This window comes from Atta colombica, unplaced genomic scaffold, assembly GCF_001594045.1.
Source record: "Atta colombica isolate Treedump-2 unplaced genomic scaffold, Acol1.0 scaffold231, whole genome shotgun sequence".
Lineage (NCBI taxonomy): Eukaryota > Metazoa > Arthropoda > Insecta > Hymenoptera > Formicidae > Atta > Atta colombica.
Window position 1 is genome coordinate 79,663 of NW_017259329.1, and position 8,499 is coordinate 88,161.

Sequence of the window (8,499 nt, forward strand, 5' to 3'; positions counted from 1 at the left end):
ATATATTTAAGTTTTATATACAATATATATGTATATATGTGTATGTATATGTATTTAGATTTTCTAAATATATAATATTTTTAAGATATATATACATATTAATCTTATTATTTCATAAACTTGAATTGAAGTTCAACAAATCTACGTAGGAATGTGTACACTCGATATATCGAAGATCTGTTTGTATGAATTTCACCACGAATATATGTTACCGCTATCGCAAAAAATGTGAAATTATGTACACAGTCACTGATAGCCTCATATATCGAGTGTGATGACATTTATAACAAATGAACATTTATAACAAATGAAGCGTGATATCATTAAGTTTGATACGAGTGATTATTCTATCGATAATGTGTATGGTATATCACTTGCGAACAAAAAAGTGCCAGGTTTACTGAAAGATGAAAATAATGGTGCAATATTGACTGAATTTATCGGACTCAGAGCGAAAATACATTGAGAGTAGATAGAGTAAAATGGAGAGTAGAGTAAAATGGACACTAAAAAGTGTCAAAAATAGCATCGTAGCGCGAACTATAACGTTCGATGATTACACCCGATGTTTAAACGATGTTTAAAATTGAAATGACGCGTCAATGACAGTCATGCATAAGATCAAAATTATATCAAATACATATACGATATCTGAGACAAAAATCGCTCTGAGTCCACACAACGACAAACGATAGAGAATTCAACCAAAACATTACCATGGAGACATTATCGAATACCTTTGTAAAAAAGTTCGTGTAATGTAATTGTATTATTGAAATGTAGTATATTATTGAAATGTATAACCCTAAATAATTATTGTATATATGGTAGTATTACATTTATAATAAAAAATAAAGACTTTTTTATATATTGAAAAGATGGGTATAAATAATAAATATTTTATACATTTTATGTATTTCATATACGTTTATATATATTTTTATATTTTAAATAAATACATTTTTTATGAAAATACAGTTTATATGTTGAATTAAACTATATTATCCTTGTGTATCCAAGAATTGTGCGATCGAATCCCAACCATTTTACGTAAATCTCCTCTCGCAACCTCTACTTTCCCTACGAGGTACTTCCCACATCCGGATAAGCCGCGCGATGTAACTCATGTTCATAAAACGCTCCAGAGATAGATTTTTCGCGATAGTCGTCCAGTAGATAGGTTACGAGATCAGTATGCTGTACTTTAGTGATTTTAAACACCTCGATGATCCAATTTAGTTTATAACTCTTCTCGAAGACGGTTTTATATATGCTCACTCGTACTGAATCACCTATTTTGTATTTTGCCGGATCTTTATATTGCTGCTGTGGTCAAGAGTTTTTCAGCGATCGCGGAGGTAACGTCGACGGATCGCATGCTTGCGCGTTATAATCTGATACAAGCTGCGACAGCGCATTGATCCACTTATGATTTCCATTAAGTGTAAACATCTTCTACATATCGTTTTTTAATGTGCGATTGAATCGCTCAACGACCGATGCCGTTATGGAGTACATTGAATAATTATTGATGTTGTGTTTTTTCAAGAGCCGTTGCATCAATGTGTAAAATTCTTTTCCTATATCGGTCTGTAGATTTTTTTAGACATCTCTTGCTCTTTCGAATTATTTCAACGCCATCTCTCTTCCACCTTTACTCTTAAGCGGTATAACCCACGCATACTTGTTCGATACATCAATGACGGTGAATAGTGACGGCCTCTGTTGAAACGCGAATATGGATACATCTCGACGATGTCAGTCTGCCACAGATCATCATATTCCCGGACTATGACGCACCTTCGCGGAAAATTTCTTCTCGCCGGAGCGTTCCTCGATGAGCCGGCGTCTCTCGGAGCTAATTTCTTCTCTCTTTTCGGCGTATGATACGCACAATATAGGAAATAAAGAAAATTTTATTTTCAATGACACATTTCGATTGACCCATTTCATGTATACACAATTTAATTTATAATAAAACCGGTTCGCAAAGTTCCTCGATGATCGACTACATCTCGTTGTTGTCCGCTCGGTGCGAAGCGTCGAGCAATCGCAGACGATCCACTAGTTCGTTGGGATTGTCCTAGTGCATGTAATCGATCGCGCTGTCGTTCAGCGTCATTGCGTGAAGTAATCCCTTTCCAGATTTTTTCCTGTTTCTTGAGCGTGATCGACATCAACGATGCGATTACGTGTTTGTACTTGTATCCCCTATTGCTCAATACTCGACCCTGCGAATGGTGTTTGTGCGCATTCGTCGCCAACAGCATGTTCTTGTACTTGTGCATATCGTCTTCCATGTAGTGGAGATCATCGGGAATTCTCTTTAAAATCAACTCATAAAGACCACATGTACCAGCTTATCGCGTATATGCAATCGACAATTATGTTATCCGCCTCATCCACGTCGAAAGGTTTATTACCCAATTTTTATTACCCAATTACATCAGTCCATCTTTGTATAAGTAAACGACATACATGTCACCTATACTGCTCTCTTTTTCTCGCGCTCCTCACAGGATAGCCTCGACATACTTTTAACCCAGCGAGCCCAAGCCGGCTCGCAACGCTTCTTGGCATTTACAACCGATTTTGCTTCATCAGTCATTAATTAGTAAATCATCAGTCGTTTCGAAACCTTCTCAAACGATTTTATCAATTGTACGATCTTCATAAGCGGTGTTGAGGTTATCGGCTGTATACGATCGTACGATCGATCATCGAATTTATACAGAATCGCGAAGGATTCGAACGTTACGCTATCTCATCCTTCTCTTTCACCTCCTGTTCCTCCTCCTCCTCCTCCTTCCTCTCGTGCTTAGTGACAAACGCTGCGTCATTGTAGCGCAACTCTCTCTTTATCGCCCGCACGCCGACGTTGTGAACGATCTGTCGTAACGATTTGATAATTAACTTAAAATGCATGTCCAACGCAATGTCCTCCTCGATTCTATCGGTCTTCTGAGCGCGATGTTTCTTGCGGATCGATTCGCCCCTCTTTTCGATCTTTCGTGATTTTTTCACGCTCGCACGCATCAGCCATGTTCATCTCTAGCGGATTATCGACAACGACTGACCACGTTATGTTATCGTGAATTCGTTAAATCCTTTTCTCCCGTCTTTAAGCGCATTGTTCTTGTTTGTCACTAGAAATTCATGTTTTGTCGCCAACAATCGCAACAAAACGCGCAAATTAATTGTACGACATATCAGTATTCATGTGATCGTTGTAAATGTGTTTCAAGTTGGTAATCAATCCTGTTTGAACAGGATTGATTAGCAGTGTCGCGTATCAAATGTTTAAGTATCCTCGCATACGTCTGACAGAGATAGAAGTCGTTCGCATAGCGACCCATCGAGAAGTATTCTCTCGTATCCTGCTTGTCACATGCCATGTCATCAAAGATAAAAATAGATTTGGCGTGCCTCACTCGGAACGACGTCGATGTTATTGGAGAACATAAAGTAGCCGATTTCATCGATAGATATAAATAAATTTTCGAGATATTTTGACTGTTATAGCGATTTCGAAGAGATATATTCGAAACGTACGTTCGGATTCTCGAGCAAGCTTATGAGAACATTAGTTTTATCACAATTCGACGGGCCGCAAATAATTTTGCGTCGCAATTCGTGACGCGTATCGTCAGCGGTTGCAGTTGTACAAATTTCATGCTCACATTACGGATTGTGCTCTCAACCGCCTATTTAAAAGCGTGCGAATTCATGAGTCTCGCAGTAACAAAATGTATCTCATGCTATGTCATCCTTTCGACATTCAGGACTTGAACGCTGAGCAATTGCAGTATATACCGAAGGTCATACTCTTACACATGTACGGTGACTATATCGACCGTGTGTGAGACAAGCTTCCGGAACACGTGAAAGTGGATCCAGAGATTCGAACCTATCGCTGCGACGAGCACTACAATTAGTCGTGGCAGCGGATGCATATCGACGGTCCACCGAAGATAAAGAACTGTAGTGAATGTCGGCATATGTGCCGATGGCTGCTGAATTGAGCGATAAACGCGCTTCTTTTCGAGTTACATATTCCGGCTATCAGTTTTCGGTCCAGACAGCAAAGCCTTCGGTTTACGAAACGATTAGCTAGAAATAACACAGATATAAATCCATTGAACGCGGCATGCCGAAAACATGACATTGCGTATTTTCGGAATAATCTCACCGATAAACATGTGGCGGACAAGGTGCTTGCCGATAAAACGCTAGGTCGCGTCACCACGAAAGATTCGACTCTGAGCGAGAGAGCCGCCGCTACTACCGTCTAGCCAGCAATGACAACCAAGATTAAAATCGGCATAGGCATAAAACCGAAGAAGAAGACGACGAGGAAACGAAAAAATGAATACTACCGATAGAAAAACGAGGCGGCATGTTACAGTTTCTGCCATTATTGGGCGCACTTAGGTCCTTGATTGATGGAGCAGCGTGACAAAAGCGGTAAACGATAGCAAAGCCGCGCGACGTCAACTCGAAGAACTGCAACGTCACGATCGCGCCATAAAACAGGGCCGTGGATTGTATCTCAGCTCCTATAAATGTGGACAGAATGTAGCAGCGAAGAAAAAAAAACGCCAAAGGGATGATAAAAATGCCTTCGGGTGCAACTACCAATTGGGCGCTCGCGAGACGTATACGCATACCGTATTTTAGAAGTGTTTTCGTCGTAACGTGTTACCGACGAGCGGCGTCGAAACGAAAGCGATATTGTGAATCTAGAAGATGAGATAGGGTATTCATTGGGTAGTCTAGCGAAGAGAAATAACCGCGTAGTGTACCCGTATTGACGGTAATCTTCGACCGCCTAAGGAATTGATATGATATTTTGGATGTTACGATAATAGAATACAATTGCACGTCCTATCAGAACTTCTGCGGACAGACCTATTCCAAGAAACTTATCTTTTCTTTAAAAAATATGTCATGATTCTGATACGTGATTTAAAAGGTTATTTCTTATATCTTACATATGACGATTCTCGCGAGATTTTCTAATAATTTAAATATACTTATATATATATTTAATATATTAATATAGTTATATTAATATTATAATAGTAATATATTAGTTATTAAATATGTATTTTCTGACAATTCAATGTATTTTTAAATGCAACAATTTTAAAAAAATTTATTTGTTAAAGATTTAATCTTGTATAATAATTTTATCATAAAAGAATGGATTTGGAATAAAATTGTTTTTAATTTTTATTCATAGAAGAAATTAATAGGTCAATCCTAAGCAGAATCGTAAGAATCGTAATTGTTCTCATAAAACTCGTAAGAACTTACAAGAATTCTAATTTTATGTGTATGTATTGTAAGACGTAAGATTATTCGTAAATATTTACGATTTTTTGTGAATCTTATGTTTAGTAAAAAGCTGTCCGTAAAAATATCGTATAAAGGCATAAACACTTCAAAAATTCTTATAAATTTTGCAAGATTATGTTATGAATCTTACAATTTTGTTTAGAATTTAAGTATAAATGTCAAAGAAATAATAACAGGGTTAATATATATCTTAAAAATATTATATATTTAGAAAATCTAAATACATATACGTACATATATATATTGTATATAAAATTTAAATACATATATAATAAAGCATATAAAGAACTATACAAATTTCACTTGAGGCTCCTGACTACTCAGTCACTCTGAGTTGACGATGGCGACACAGAATCAGACGGCGGTCTGATAGTCGAAACCGGTAGCCACACATTTAAGCCCATGTATTCATCTGTGGCACTCCGAGAGTGAACGAGTCAGCGAGCTTCTTCTCACACTAATCACTTGTTTGAAGTGACCGAAAATGTTTTCTCAGTAATCTCGGCCACTTGACAGCCTTAGGCATCAATAAGGGGCGGGGGGAAGCATCCTAAATAATATATAAGTTTTAATAAATTGTAGTAATAGTGTACCCTTCCCCTTAATCCAGAATAGTATAAATCATGTTAAAACGTAACACGAGATATTTAATTTTTTACGATTTTTTATGCGCATTATATCTCTCCATCATAAATTTGAGTAGCAAGAATAGTTCAGAAATAGAATTTTACCGGAAAAAAATTATAAATCAGCATTTCTTTTCACGAAAATCTCGAAAGGCCATTAGAAAAGAAATGCGTGTTTGCAACTCGAGAAGAAAATATGCGAAAAAAAATCAAATAATTGCAAAAAGCATGTTTTATGCTTATAAAATGAAAAATATATGGTAGATTGTATGGAAAAAATTCAGTATAAAAAATGTATTCGAAATACCTACAAAATGAGACATTAAAATCGATCTAGTTCAGTAGAAAAAAATTAACACCAAAAAAGGTCTTTTTTTCACTCGCTCTCTGTTCAATGAAATTTAAACGCAAAGCTTCGAAAATCTCGTAAAATGTAGCCTTCATAATGAACAAATCTAGCCCTGAACGAGCCTGAAATGTTCATTAATTTTTGCAAAAAGCCATTTGTTCATTAAAAACCTGTTTGAAAACTTAATTTCTTCATCTTTGAGCAGCAACAATTTACAGAAATGATTTTTCTTTTTTAAGAGTTGCACTATCACGTATACTTAATAACAAAACGATTTTTTACAGTTAAACTATTATAAAACTATTTTTAAAAATGGGTATCATTTTCCGTATAAAAAAATGAAAATAATTTCATTAATATGTATCATATCAAATAGCCATCATGTGAAGCATTCTACATCTGATATTTTTCTACAAAAAAAAAGATTACCTTCCGATTATTAGGAGCCGAGATAAGAATTTTTTTATTAAAAAATCTGTGACTCTAGTTTTTAAGATTAAGAGTTTCGTCTGGCACCAATTTGTTAAGAAAGAATTGTTTTTAAAAGAATCTCGAATTGTAACATGAAATTTTTAAGTTAGAAAATTTTTTCTTTCCTAAATTTTTATTTTTTCGGTTTATCATTAAAAAAAATGTTTGCATATGGAATGCATGTCTGATTAACAAATTTAAGTCACATTAACTACGTTTCTTTATTTAATAATAATAAATAATTTGCCAAATGTTAGTGTAACGTTGAATATAGTTGCAAAATATGTTTTTCATGTAACACTAATTTATTTGTGAAAGTTAGTGTTATATATTTAACAGTTACGCTAACATTTGGCAAATTACTTGTTTATTTGTTTACATAATTATTTGTTTACATATGTCATATTTGCATCTGCCATTAAATTCACAAAAACAATTTGTACTGATAATTCCGTACATTTAATTGTCTAATTGGACACTTTTTACAGCATATTAAATAAAGAAACATAGCTAATGTAAAATTTGTTAATCAGACATGCACTCCATAAACGTGATTTTTTAGTAAACCGAAAAAATAAAAATTCAAGAAACAAAAAACTGAAAATTTCATAGTTGCAATTACTTTGCGAAACATTTGATTAAGCTATTTGTTTATATCTCGTCGAGCTATCCCAGATTAAAAAAAAAAATCAGGTTTTCACATCAATTTATTGCTAAGAAAATGTAAATTTAGCAAATTTTAACGCATGAAATCAAATACGCACGAACCGCCGAGCGGACCAATCTTCCCCATTCAACTGTGCTTCCCTCATTTCGCCCGGTGCACTGCTCGCGTTCAACTTTACAATGATTTTAAACAAACTTTTTTGACAGCAAAAAATTCGAGAATTTTTCTACCGCAAATTTAATTCTTCTTTGGTGCCAGACTCTTACACATTGGTGTCAGAACTCTTAATCTTAAAAATTAAAGCCACAGTAATTAAAAAAGAATTGTTATCTCGGCTACTAATAATCGGAGAATAATTTTTTTTTAATTCGTAGAAAAATGTCAGATATAAAATGCTTCACACGGTTATTTGATATAATGCATATTAACGAAATTATTTCCATTTTTTTATACGCAAAAAAATATCCATTTTAATTCTTTTTAAAGACGTTTTATTATATATATAATATATATATATATATATATATATATATATATATATATATATATATATATATATAATAATTTAACTGCAAAAAATCGTTTTGTTATTAAGTGTATGTGATAATACAATTCTTGAAGAAGAAAAATCACTCCTGTAAATTGCTGTGCGACTGCTCAAAGATGAAGAAATTAAGTTTTCCCCAGACAGGTTTAATGAACAAATGGCTTGTTGTAAAAAATAGTGAACATTTCACTATGTTCACGGCTAGATTTGTTCATCATTACGAGGACTATATTTTTATGAGATTTTCAAAGCTTTGCGTTTAAATGTCAATGAATAGAGAACGAGTGAAAAAAAGACTTTTTCGGTGTTTTTTATTTTTTTTCTACTGAACTAATTGATCGATTTTAATTTATTAATGTTCCACGTCTCATTTGTAATTATTTCGAATACCTACATTTTTATACCGATTTTTTTTCATACAATCAATATGTTTTGTTTTACAAACGAAAAAGATGTTGTTTGCAACTATCATTTTTTTCGT